Source organism: Camelus bactrianus, unplaced genomic scaffold (genome assembly GCF_048773025.1).
Source record: "Camelus bactrianus isolate YW-2024 breed Bactrian camel unplaced genomic scaffold, ASM4877302v1 HiC_scaffold_43, whole genome shotgun sequence".
NCBI classification, from domain to species: Eukaryota; Metazoa; Chordata; class Mammalia; order Artiodactyla; family Camelidae; genus Camelus; species Camelus bactrianus.
In genome coordinates this window covers 4,606,847-4,620,774 of record NW_027413959.1, presented here as the reverse complement: position 1 = coordinate 4,620,774, position 13,928 = coordinate 4,606,847, and the positions used below count along the sequence as shown (strand labels likewise).

General features: G+C 42.1%; 1 protein-coding gene across 7 annotated transcripts in view; it reads left to right on the top strand.

Moving 5' to 3' along the window:
• The first annotated feature begins 1,819 nt into the window (after positions 1-1,819).
• The window catches only part of LOC105064463 (uncharacterized), a 56,821-nt gene continuing 44,712 nt past the window's right edge, over positions 1,820-13,928 (top strand). For 4 of the 7 annotated variants that reach the window (XM_074360273.1, XM_074360276.1, XM_074360272.1 and 1 more), the window contains exon 1: positions 1,820-1,973. The gene's annotated coding sequence lies outside the window, so the exon portion shown is untranslated. Of the gene's footprint in view, positions 1,974-11,268; positions 11,334-13,928 lie in introns of all 7 variants that reach the window. The other 3 variants (XM_074360278.1, XM_074360277.1, XM_074360274.1) reach the window with 2 other exon arrangements.

Here is a 13,928-nt window from a genome sequence, read left to right as displayed (position 1 = left end):
CAATCTTTTGCTTTCCTTTTAGCTAACAAAGACCTTCGATCAATGTCAATGCATTTACCACTCCAACCTTTTTGCAGTTTTCATGTTTTAAAATTATATTTTATTTAATCACAAGACATTTTATTACTATGAAGTGTGACTTGAATATAGTGTTTACTTGCTTTGTTCATGGATGTCTTTCTTTAATTTCCTTTTTTTGTTCTATTTCAGACTCCCTAGCTAGAATAACATTCCTTCGGCCTAAAGTTAATTCCTTTACAATTCTGTTTAAACTTCCAAAAATTGAGAAGAAAATGGCCAACAAATTAATAGAAACATTAATGATATTTATGTAGTATTTTCACATAAAAATAAATAAATGTGACCCTTAAATATATGAAAAAAGCTTAAACCTATTTTGAAATCCTTTATTATATATAAATCCTTATAATAAAGGATTTCAAAATAATATACTGCAAAAACATTATTCAGCTACCAAATTATCAACAAATGAAATGTCTGACAACATATTCTGTTGGCCAGCCTCTAAATAATGATGCATTCTCAAGCATTGCTGATGGGAATGAAAAATGCTACAACACTATGGAGGGGATTTTGCAATACCTAATGAAAGTATACACACGGTCATCTTATAAATTCAGGAATCCTATTTCTAATAATCTGTCCAAAGATACAATGGCATAAACATAAAATGTTATATTTCATCTTTATTATACGAAAAAATTAAAAACAAGCATGTGGATGCAAGTAAAAATTCTGCTTTATAATTTTGAACTTGGAATCATGTATATATTTTACATAATTCAAGGTGAAATAAATAAAATAACCTAATATAACAATTATTAAAATTGAAAATAATGAAATGAAACCTATCTACGTATAAACTTGGTGGCATAATCCCACTACGAGGAATCATATTTGTGCAGTAAACCTACAATATTTTGGCTCTGTTGCTAGTAATGTATAGCCTGCAGTTAAAAAACAAACCTTTAGATAAATCTTAAGTTTCACATATTAAACTCATTATTTAAGTATTATGAATATGGCTATGTTGAAGTATTAGTATTCATGTGTGGGTACGTAGATATCAGTAAATTGAAATAAAATGAATTAGTTATTGTGTTCCTTTTAATGTCTTAGGAATTAAGTTTTCAAGTGGAAAAGAGGTACAATTATAAAATCTAAGTAGTCAAATAAATTTTACAATGTTGAATTTCAAGGTTCTCTAAAAAATGCATATCTCCAACTTTGTTCATTGAAGTGTCCTACAAGCAATGGCAACCCAGAAAGACAAGCACCCCAAACACCCAGATGATAGTCTCTAAATAGAATTCTGTACAATTCTTAACTGTTATCGCCACTAATATTTGAAATATTATAACCTCAAACAATGGCCTCCATTCTCTCTCTCCCCTTCTCCTTCTGGAACTCTGACTAGATGGTTGAAACCTCACACTCTGTACCTCTTCATTTATCAGTAGGCTGAGTTAAATGCATCGCTTGAGTTTCCCTGATCTTGATCATTTGAACTTATTGTCTGTAAAGTGGCCAACTTGTAGATATAAAGTTTCGAACAATTATTTGGTTTTTTTTCACTGTGCACTGACTAGCACCAAGATAACATTTTAAGAAATCCTGAAATAAGAGATTTATTTTTAACTCTTCCATCCCTCTTCTCTCTGTCCCAGGGCTAATGCCCCACAGCCACGCCCCCCGCCAGACCCTGATCGGTACCGCTCGGCCCGACTCGCCACAACCCGAGCAGCAGGAGCACGAGCACGAGGGTCCACGCTTCCGGCGGGAGGATGAGGGGCGCGCGCGCACGCGCCGATGCGCCTGCGCAGACGCGGAACAGCCCGAACTTGAAGAAGACGGGCGGGAGCCAACTGTTCCCGGAACAGCTCCTGGAGGAGGAACGCGGCCTGGGGTCTGGGCCGCTGCTTGCTGCCGCCGCCGCTGCCGTCGCCGAGCCGGTAAGGGGGAGCTTGGAGGGGGCGCGCAGGTCGGGAGCCGGCGGGTGAAGCCTGGGCTGCGCTCGCGGGTAGCGGTGCGTAGGTGAGGCCCGGGCCTCGCGACCCGTTAGGACCCTGAGGTGGGTCGGGGGCCACCGGGTGGTTCGTGGTGCCCACTTCTCCTTCCCGCTCATTAGTAGTACGGGCGCCTGTTCGTTGCCGCTTATACCCGGGGGGGGGGTTAGCGGATGCCGCCACCCCAGGAGGTGGGAGGGCACCGGGCAGCCAGGGAGCAAGTCCGACTGGCCCTCAGGCCATGGCCTGTTCCCAGGAGGCGGGTGCGGTGCTGTCAGGGTGCGGGGGCGGCGGCGGCGGCGGCAGCGGGGAGAGGGGTCTACCCTTGGGAGCCTGTCAATTTGCTCCCATCTCTCCTGCGTCCTGTCCTGGGGGCAGCTTTTGCTGTCCAGATTTGCAGGGCCTATGTTGCAGGTCATTTCTGCCCCTGGGAGATGAGGAGGTGCTGTCAGGGTGCGGGGGCGGTGGCAGCGACAGCGGGAAATGGGAGCAAATTCCCGCTCTAGCATAGGCAGCCCCAATCCTGCCATTGCTGCTGCTGCTGCTGAGCCCCCCCCCCCGCCCCGACCACACCCTGCCTACCTCCCAGGAGCAGGCTGACAGGGAGAGATTCTTTCCAGGAAGCCAGGGCAGCAGAGGCTGCCCCCCCCACCCCCCGGCCAGGCAGCGGGGGAGTTGGGAGGAAGTTGACTGGCTCTCCCAGGGCAGCCCCCCTCCCCGCCTCTGCCTCTGCCTCTGCCGCTGCCTCTGCCGCTGCCTGCTGTCCATTCTGGGCGGGGCTGCCCCCTCCCTGCCGGCAGCACCATCAACCACCCAAGGCCCACTGGCGAGTGGTGTGCACCCTGGTACCACCCTGCCCCATCAGCTGAGACGAGGCACTGGGTGGTGGGGGGAGAAGTGGGGGGGAGTATGGGTGGGGGCAGGGCGCCCGGGCGAGAATTGGAACTGCGTCCAACCCCCGCCCGGGCCCAGGAGCCTGGGACACAGGGCTGTGTGCCAGCACTCTGCCCGGGATCCCTGGCTGGCTGGCTGTCGCCATGGTGATGGGAGCCCAGACCATCCTGCCCCCCGCTGGTTGAGGGGTGAGGGGGTCAGCTGGGGGTAAGGTTGCACTCCGGGTGAGGGAGGATCCCGCGGTGAGTGGGCACAGGCTGAGGGGTGAGGAATCGCTGGGAGTGGAATTGACCCGGCTGAGGGGTGAGGGGGACCATCTTGGGATGTTGGGGGTCCTGCAGTGAGGCATGAGGGGTGAGCTTGCGGCGTGGGGGCCATAGGTTACTAGCGTGGTGGAGTGTCGGGGCGGGTACCTCGGTGTGAGAGGAAGTCCCATTTTGGGGGTCCTGTGGGAGACTTGGGGGCTTGGCTGTAGGTGGGGGGGGCATTCACAGGGTTTGGGAGGGAAGGCGAGCAGGGGGAGTGGGGCTAGGGGGTGTGGCCTGGCCCTGAGCTGTTCGAGGTTTTGGTTGTGTCAGGACCGGTAGGTGATGGGATGGGGGTGTTAAGGATGGAGACCCGGTGGGGCGGGTAAAGGGATGGGCCCTCCGCCCCACTGCCAGGCCCTTGCCCCCAGCCCCCAGCCCCCAGCCCCCAGCCCCCAGCCCGGCAGCAGTCCCCACCTCCCGAAGAACAGGAGTTGCAGCCCGAGCGTCCACGCTGCGGGCGGGGGAGGAGGGGCGCGCATGCGCGTGGACGCACAGACGCACCGACCAGACCCGCCCGGAGCGTGTGAAAGCTGGGCGGGAGCCTAGTGCTCGCGGACCAGCTCCTGGAGGAGGAACGCGACCTGGGGTCTGGGCCGCCGCTTGCTGCCGCCGCCGTTTGCTGCCGCCTCCCCTGCTGCCGCCGAGCGGGTGAGGGGGCGCTTGGTGGGGGCGCGCAGGTCGGGAGCCGGCGGGTGAAGCCTGGGCTGCGCTCGCGGGTAGCGGTGCGTAGGTGAGGCTAGGGCCTCGCGAACCGTTAGGACCCTGAGGTGGGACAGAGCTGAATTAAGTGAATACCTGTAAAAAATTGAAAAGTGAACACCACTTTCCTTTGTAGATCTGAGAATGTGATTTATGTTTTTGAAGATAGTCAGCTACAGTGTGTCAGTCTGTGGTCTACAGCTTAATGTCCCAGTCATGCGTCTATGTACATATATTGATTTTCATATTCTTCTTCATTAAATTTTATTACAGAACATTGAATATAGTTCCATGTGGTATCCAGAAGCAATTTGGGGTTGTTTTTTAATCTCTTTTCCTAAATTAATTGACAATTTATTTAGAGGAGTTTCATTTTCACAGCAGAGTTGAGCAGAAAATAGAGTTCACACATAACCCTCTCCACCCACATATATATACTCCCCTACCCTCAACATCCCTCATCAGTGTGGCATATTTGGTAGAAACGATGAACCAACATGGACACACTATTATCAACCAAAGTCCGTAGTTTACATTAAGGTTCACTCTTGATATTGTACATTTGACAAATGCATAATGACATGTAGCCACTATAGTATCACGTAGAAGAGTTTAATCACCATAAAAATCCCTTGTGCTCCATCTGTTCATTCCTCCCTCCCTCTCACTAAACTCCTGGAAACCACGATCTTTTTATTGTTTCTGTAGCTGTGCCTTTTCTAGAATGTCATTTGGTTGGACTCGTACAGTTTGTAGCCTTTTCAGACTCACTTTTTTCATTTAGTATTAGGGGTTTTTAGTTTCTTCCATGTCTTTCATGGCTTGATAGCTCATTTCTTTTTTTTTTTTTACTGCACATATATGTTTTAAATTTACATATATATGCTGTTCATTATTTCTAAGGATGTTTAGAGCTTTAGCTTTTTAAATTTATATAGTTATCAAAGGAATAAAGCCAACCACAAAATAAGAATTAATTAAAAAAGATACACACACCTTGCTATTAGCAGCAACATTATTTATGATTGCCAAGATATGGAAGCATCGTAAGTGCACATGAGTAGTTGAATTGATAATGAAGATGCAGTATGTATATATATCTATATCTATATGATGAATGTAATGTAAGAAATATGTATATATATGTATGTATGTATGTAATGGAATACAACTCACCCATAGAAAAGAAGGATATTTTGTCATTTGCAGCCCTTCATTCACGTTTTTTTTTTTTTCACTTCAAAAGCGAGAATTTTATAACCGGCATGAACATTTCCATTACATCAAAAACATCAAAATACCTAAAAATAAACTTAAGGAAGGAGGTTCCCTATACTCCAAACACCAAAATGACACAAAGAAATGAAAAGATTTCTTGTGCTCCTGGATTGGAAGAATCAACACTATCAAAATGGCCACACTACCGAAAGCAATCCATAGATCCAATGCAACCCCCATCAAAATACTCACAACATTCCTCACAGAACTAGAACAAAGAATTCCAGAATTTATAAGGAGCCACAAAAGACCCCGAACAACCAAGGCAGTTTTTTGTAGGTCTTTTTTTTTTTTTTCCCCTCTTTCTTCTTTTTGTTCTCTTTTCTTATGGTTTGATGACGAGAGAAGTTGTAACATCTGTTGTAAAGCTGGTTTTGTGGTGCTGAATTCTTGTAGCTTTTGTTTATCTGTGAACCTTTTGACTTCTCCATCAAGTCTGAACCAGAGCCTTGCTGGATAGAGTGTTCTTGGTTGTAAGTTTACCTCTTTCATCACATTAAATATATTATACCACTTCTTTCTGTTCTGTAGAGTTTCTGCTGAAAAATCAGCTGATAAACTTGTGGGAATTCCCTTGTATGTTATTTGTTGCTTTTCTCTTGCTGATTTTAATATTTTCTTCTTATCCTTAATTGTTGTCAATTTGATGACTATGTGCCTTGGTGTGTTCCTCTTTGTGTTGACCCTATGTGGTCCTCTCTGTGCTTCCTGGACTTGGGTGACTGTTTCCTTTCCCAAGTTGGGAAAGTTTTCAGTGATTATCTCTCCAAAAATTTTCTCAGGTCCTTTCTCTCTGTTCTCTTCCTAGGACCCCTATAATGCAAATATTAGAGCACTTCATGTTGTCCCAGAGTTCTCTTAAACTATCTTCATTTCTTTCATTCTTTTTTCTTTTTTCTGTTCTGAATTAGCGATTTCCACTAATCTGTCTTCCAATTCACTGATCCGTTCTTCTGCTTCATTTAGTCTATTCTTGGTTCCTTCTAGTATATTGTTCATTTCAGTGATTTTATTCTTCAACTCTGTTTGGGTATTCTTTGTCTTTTCCAACTCTACTAAAAACTTTGCTCTGTGCATCTGTACTCCTCTTGAGTTCTCTGAACATCTTGGCCATCATTACTTTAAACTGTTTCTCAGATAAATTGCTTATCTCCTCATCACTTATTTCTCCTACTGGGATTTTATCTTGTGCCTTGGCCTGGGAGATGTTCCTCTGCCACCCCATCATCTATTTTTCTGTGTGTTTGTGGGCTCCTTCCACAGGCTTTGGGATTGTTGTTTTCTTATTTTTATTATCTGCCCCTGGTGGGTGATGCTGGACTAGAGGCTTATGCAGGTTTCCTGGCAGGAGGAGCTGGTGCCTGCCCACTGCTGAGTGAAGCCTGGTCCTGGGCCTCTGGTGGGTAGGACTATGTCTAGAGGCCTTTGCAGCTCAGGAAGTCTGCTGATGGGTGGGCCTGTGTTCCCACCCTATATGTTGCTTGGCCTGAGGCTTCCCTCCAGGCTGTTGGGTGGGGCCAGGTCTTGGTGCTAATGGTCCGATCAAGATGTCAGCCTCCAGGAAAGCTCATGTAGATGAACACTCCCATAATGTCCATCACCAGCTTTTATGTCATCTGGGTGAGCCACAGCCATTCCCCACATCCCCAGGAGACCCTCCAAATCCAGCAGGCAGGCCTGGCCCAGGTTCTTATGAAATCACTGCCACTGCCCTTGGACCTGGCGCACGTGAGTTTTCGTGTACACTTCCTAAGTGAATGGAGTTTCCATTTTCCTGAGTCTCGTGGGGCTTCTGGAGCCAAGCTCCACTGGCCTTTGAAACCAGATGTCCTGGGGTCTCCTCGTCTTCCCAATACAAGACCTAGACTGGGGAGCTTGACGTGGGGCTTAGAGCTCTCACTCCTGTGGGAGGGCCTCTGGGACTTCACAAATCTTCAGCTTGTGGGTCACCCCCCCCCAGGGTGCATGGAGACTGATTATATGGTGAGCACACCCCTCCTACCTTCCTGCTGTGGTTCCCTCTTTATGTTTCCAGTTGCAGAAGATCTTTTTTGCTAGGTTCCAGTCTTTTTTTTTGATGGTTGTTTAGCATTCCATCGTGGATTCGTAGTCGCGAGGAGAGGCGAGCTCGTGGTCCTACCACTCTACCATCTTGACTGGAAATATTTTTTATCTCTTTTTATATATAGTGGTTAACATTTACAAATCTCAAACTCTCAAATTATCCTTTCTGCCCCCTTTCCCCCGGTAACCATAAGATTTGTTTACCTGTGTGCGAGTCTAGTTCTGTTTTATAGATGAGTTCAATAGTGTCTTCTTTTTCCTTTCTTTCTTTCTTTATTTTTTCAGATTACACATATGAGTGATATCATATGATACTTTTCTAATTAACCATCATTGGAATGAACACACTGCAGCAAATAGTTATCTAATACAGGGGTTGTCATGCTTTGTCTGTAAAGAGCCAAATAGCAAATACTTTCAGCTTTGTGGGTAATACATTTTTTTGTTAGAGCTAGTTACTCTTGAAACATTGTAGCATGAAAACAGCTATAGCTAGTATGTAAACGAATGAGCATGGCTGTGTTCCAAAAAAAGTGTTATTTATGGACACTGAAATTTGAATTTCTTGATTTTTATGTTTATAAAATATTCTTCTTATGATTTTTTCAACCATTAAAATATGTAAAAGACACTCTTAGTTCATGCTGTACAGAAACAGGCAGTGGGCCAGATTTGGCCTGTGGACTATCATGTGGTCTATCCATAATATATGGAAAATATGTTCCTGATGAAATTGCTAGAATGCATACTATAGGAGCAATAGTCAAAGATATAATAGGAGAAAAAAATTCTGCCTGTAGGTTAAATGTACTTACCCTATCCTCAGTTGGGAAAGAAGATACTCTGGCTGGAGCTATTAGTGAAGATTTATGAAAGTAGAGGCATGGACTTTGGGAAGTCTTGACAGATGGTAGTTAATCAGTTAATGAATGTGTTTGACATATGAATGAAGGGGAGAATAAATGAGTTCAGTATAAAAATAGGTGAATAGAGTGTGATGTGGAAGGACTCATGTCATAAGGAGGATTGAGGACAAAGGACAGAGAAGAAGCAGCCTCTGGGAATTCCCAATTGTTCTGCTGAGCTCAGACAGGGCTTCAAATGCCAAGCAATCAGCAGGACTGTATTTGAAAGGCAAAGAGCGCTACTGAAGGCTTTAGGACTATGGATTGCATTATTTCCTGTTCTGTTACTATCAAAGGTAAGCAAAGCCAGACACCAGTTAAAATGGTCAGGACAGATTTTAATCAGTACTATACTATTGCAGTGGGGAAGAGAGCCCAGCATAAACTGAACTCAGAAACAATTGTCAGCATCCAAGAAGTGGAACATTACAAAGGGGTCCTCAGTGTAAATGCTGATGAGGCCAGCTGGGTCTGCTGGCTGGCAAGTATTGAAGGGAGTTGGAGACAGGGGCTCCATCCTTCCTGGTGATCACATTTCAAAGGCATGGCTTTCAGGTACTTAGGAAAGACACTCTTGAGTTGTAGGAGATACTAGTCTATCTGAAAGGGACAGAGGAAGGAGTCACAGTTGTCAGGCCTTTTTAGTAAATGCTAAGGCAAATGAAATTCTCTTGGCAGCCTTCAGCTTTCTCATACAGGCCCTTTCTGGTTGGGGATTGGTTAGAGTCATTCTAAGGATGTGGCCTTCAGCTATTAGAAAACATGTTAGTGTTTAAGTCTTTTAATGTGAATTGGGTAGGGGTCAGGGATGGGCAAAATCATTTTTGTTGAGAGTCTGTGGGTTTTTTTAGGCCAAGGTTGAGGCCTCATGGAGAAGAGGATTTGGAGGAGCCTGGTGAGAATTTGATCAGGGAGTGAATCTTTGTCCTCCCATGCTGGTTTGTGTATTTGGACATGCATAAACTTCCCTGGGGGTACAGTCAGTCCAGCCTGATTGAGTTTACTGAGAGATAGCCTGCTTTTGGGTGTGCACTGTTCTCTCCCTTCCTGAAACGCCCTTGTATAGTTTTTGCTCCTGAGGGAAGCCTGCTCACCCTCTAGGCAGCTGTCAAATATCTCTTCCTTTGCGAGGCCCTCCTGCATTTATTTGCATCCCCCTCCTCCCTTCCCCCCATTCAAGCATAATGAATTGCTTTTTCTACTGCATCTCTTGTTGCTAAATCGCATGACCCTTTAAATTTACTTTCTGAAACTATTATGAAATAATAAGCAGGAAAGCACCTGCAGGCAGAGGCGGCATCTCATCTGTCTTGTATCTCAAGTGCATAATAACACTTTCGAGGGAAGTAGATGATTAATAAATGTTGGTTGACTTTTGACTGATTTTCCTCCTTTGGAATGATGACCTAATTAATATTGATGTGTCAGTTTTGATAGTGCGCTAATTAATTTGGCTTTAAAAAAATTCCTACTGTATCTTCCAATGAATGCACAGGCATTGTCTTCCTGCTTCAAGAAATTAATTTAATGTCTTTAATGTTCCAGAGTAAGTATTCATATTTGTGACTGTAATAATGCTTAATCCTATACAGATTGAAGGTGGAATTGGTCCCATGCATTTTCAGTGATAGTTAATTTACTACTTTATGTTAAGAATAAAGGCAATATGAAAAGGCTACCTACTATAGAATTCCAACTCTGACATTCTGGAAAAGGCAAAACTATGGAGACAGTAAAAAGATCAGTGGTTACCAGGTGTTACAGGGAAGGTGGGATGAAGAGGTGGAGCACAGAGATTTTTAGGGCAGTGAAACTATTCTGTGTAATATTATAATGGTGGACACACATCATTGTACATTTGGTGAAACCCGTAGAATAGACAGCACCAAGAGTGAACTCTAACGTAAACTATGGGCTTTGGGTGGTAATAATAATGTTTCAGTGTAGGTTCACTGATTGTAACAAGTGTACCACTCTGGTGTGGAAGGCTCTGTGTGTGTGTGCGCGTACGCGTGCGCGTGTGAGTGTGTGTGTATGTGTGTGTGGTAGGGGGTATATGGGAACTCTCTGTACTTTCCACTCCATTTTGCTTTGAACCTAAAACCGTTCTAAAAAGTAAACTCTATTTAAAACACATTCAAACTAAAAAGGATCTCAAAATTTTGTCAGTAGGGAAATTAATAATCAAATTGTACTATATTCAAACAAAGTGATACTGCACACAGTGAAAATATAAACATACATATCAACAAGAATAAATTCCAAGAACATAGTTTTGGGCAAAAGTTAAAAATTACAAACATATGTATTATGATACCATTTATATCATTTTACAATATGAAAAGCAATTGTGCAATTAGTATTAGAATATAGACGTGTAATATTGTTGTGAAAAAGTGCTCTTGAATGAGAAATTGTAAATTCAGCAGAATGGTTACTACTGTTTTGGGGAAGCAAACAGAATAAAATCAGGGCTGGGCACCCACCTGGTTGAATTCACTTATGTATGTAATAATTTGTTTTTTAGTTGAGTGTTGAAACATGGGTGTTTATTATAATACTTTCATACTATTTTGTACTTCTGAAGTTCTCCATTAGAAAAGAGTTAATGGAAAATGATACTTTATTTGTAGCCAGAACATTTAAAAAACTAATCAGTAAACACTCAAGTAATTAATCTGGGAAATTCTGATGTTATGAATAATAATTTTTTGTCTTGTTAGATTTACATTTTCAAGGTCATGCCTTAAAAGCCTGCAGCAGAAATTGCTTTACTGGGAATTACTGTCATTCAGGGTTTAGTGTGGGGATAAGACAGTCACCTTGGCATTCAGGAAGATGGGAACAGAGAGGAGCTAAGGTTAGTAGCACTAGAGAACTTCACTGCAACTCTGAGGGCTCACTGGGGGCGGTTTGGACTTGGTGACTGAAGTTTGCCACCAGTCTTTCAGTTCATAGGCCTCGATTTGCATAAAACATACACCCTACATTGAGTGTCAGGATTTATCCCATCTCTCATTCTCATGGAGATGCTGACATTCCGTGCGTAGCTTTCCTCTCTGGTTTTTCCATTGTCTCTCGGTATTTTTTCAGTACCTTGTTCCAAGGAGCTGCTGCCAATCAAGTGCACCTGAAATGAAGCTGACTTGCTTTTCTGGGTGAGTCAGGATAAGCTAAGTCATGCTTTTGTAAGAAAAAAAAAATGAGCCCCCCTCCCTCAAATCCCAGTTGTTTAATTTGTGTCCATGCCGCCTGCCCAATACCGATTACTTGTTTGTCAAAGAGAATCAGTTTAACAGCGTCAGAAACACCAGAATGGTATTTATACCCATTGGGGCTTACAGGGCATGTGGCCAGGGTCCATTATTGGCATAATACCTGTTTCTCAGTATCTTCAGCTGCAGAATGTGTGAGGTAATTGTACTTGCCTTACGCTATCATTATAATGACTGTAGGAAATAAATAAAAAGTTCTTTGAACAGCATCCTCTGTAAGTGTACAGTAAATGTAACCAGTGGTTTTTAGTGTTTATTATTATTAATTAGGATGCCGTTCAGTTGTTTTCCATCACTGAAGAAAATTACATGTGAATAGATTCTAAAAATGAGTTTGGATAGATTTCTAGGAGAGTTTCTTTCTCTTAAAGTTAATTACAAGTCAACATAACCTATAAACAGTGTTGTGTATTTTATATTTTCAGAAGGGACAGAGTTTGAGTCAGTTTGGAGATTTACTGGTTTTCAGTTAGAAAGGATTCTCTCTCTTTCAAATTTCATGTGTTCTGTGAATTTTTGAATAGTTGTTAATTATTCATGTAACAAGTATTAATTGAGCACCTAGTAAATTTTAGGCTCTAGGGATTAAATGGTGAATAACACACACTCCCTACTGTTGTTGAACTTTCATGCCTGGAGTGGAGACAGAAAATCTATCTTCATTTACGTGTCATAAATGGTATCTGGGTACAAGATGCTAATGGAACCCACAGGAAGGTCACCTTACTCAGTCTCAGGGCTTTGGGTTCAGTGGTGCCTAAGTCAAGCCCTGAGGAATAAGTGCAGTTATCTACAGGGAGGACACAGGGATCAGCAGAGCATGGCTATACAGAAAGCATGTTTACTGGATAGGTCGCCCTGCTCTTACAAGCTCCGTGGGTTTGAGTTGTCTTTGGGTGTGCTCTTTGTACAAACACATTTAGTAACAGACTCACTTCTCATAAATACAGAGCTTACCTACTATGTGAGACGTATTTTTAGGGTTTAGGTCAGTTTTCTAAGGGTAATTGAACACATTTGGAATGATTTTTGAATGGAATCAACTTCTGACATACGGTTTTTAAAATATTGACATCTTATATCCATCGAATACATTACTTTTCATTATTATTTACTCAAGGAGTTGACTGCTTGCATTGAATGTCCCCCATTTTTACTTTTGATGAATAAAGTGAAATAGTATTAATAAGCAATAAATTAAATAGACTAAAATCAATAAGGGAGTAAATTTACTAGTACAGTGTGAAATAATGGCTCTCCTTACATATCTAAACATAAGAAATGGTGAGCCCTGTGTTCTAAACATTTGTTGCAATTCATGTTTTAATTTTTTTGTTGTTCATTTTTGGTTTAGAGATGCTCTCAAGTAATTTTCCACCAGTGCTAATGAGTGTACTGTTAGCAACTTCCAGATCTATCAGAGTTAAGTAACAGGCTTTTAGGAATAACTTTAATACTTTTTTCTTAATATTTGATGAATAAAAAGTGAGTTGAATTAAAATATAAATATTACTGACCTTAGGTGGATGAAACTGATGACCCATTAATGTTTAAAGTATGGGTTGATGGTCAGGAAATCTTACTTTATTAACACAGTATATATTGATATTGCTTTGGTTTGGGAGGTACCTGGATTGGCAGCATAGTATTTGTATTGTGAGGTCAATTGATGAAATAGAATGTAATAGAACTTAAAATATTGAGCCTCCTTTAAATTTCAAAAAACTTTTAGGACTTTAACATCATAGTAGCTGTATATTTATTTGGTGTCTACTGAGAAAATGAAACATGACTAAAAATACTATTATGAATTCAGAAACACTATTATATATTTAAATAAAATGTTTTATTTGATGAGTCAAATAAATTTAAACATAATATATGCAATTGCTTATGCATACACAAACATATATATGGATAGACAGATATTTTCAGTGTGTAAATCATTCAGTATCAGACAGTGCTTCTGGAATATATGGTGGTTTCACTTATTCTTTCTTATAATCTATAATCCCAGGCTCACAGGTTGGCAACTTCTGAATTATAAGTTGAAGATTTCAAGCAGAGTTGATTAACCTGGGGCACAAAGTCTTTGTGAGAAGAGTTAGTGAAATAGTATTAGAGTATAGGTGTTTTTTTTTTTTTTTTCTTTGGACAAAGAAATGACTTAAGTAAAATTTTCTTTTAGAAATTATATTTACAATGTTTGAAACAAAAATGGAGGGGGAAAGCCAGAAGAACGGAGGGAGGATTACTTCCTATAAGTACTACTTCGTATAAGTATAATGTGATGAAAAATGTGATCTGTCTTAGTGCGAGAGGGATGGGGTCCAGAAAATTTGGAGACCAAATCATAGGAGCAGACCTTGGTGATACATTTCACATTGCCAGCAAAATTCACATAAAGTTTAGATTAAATTCCTTAAATCAGAGAAACATAAGATATGTTTTAGATAAGGTAAAGAGACATTGAGGTAT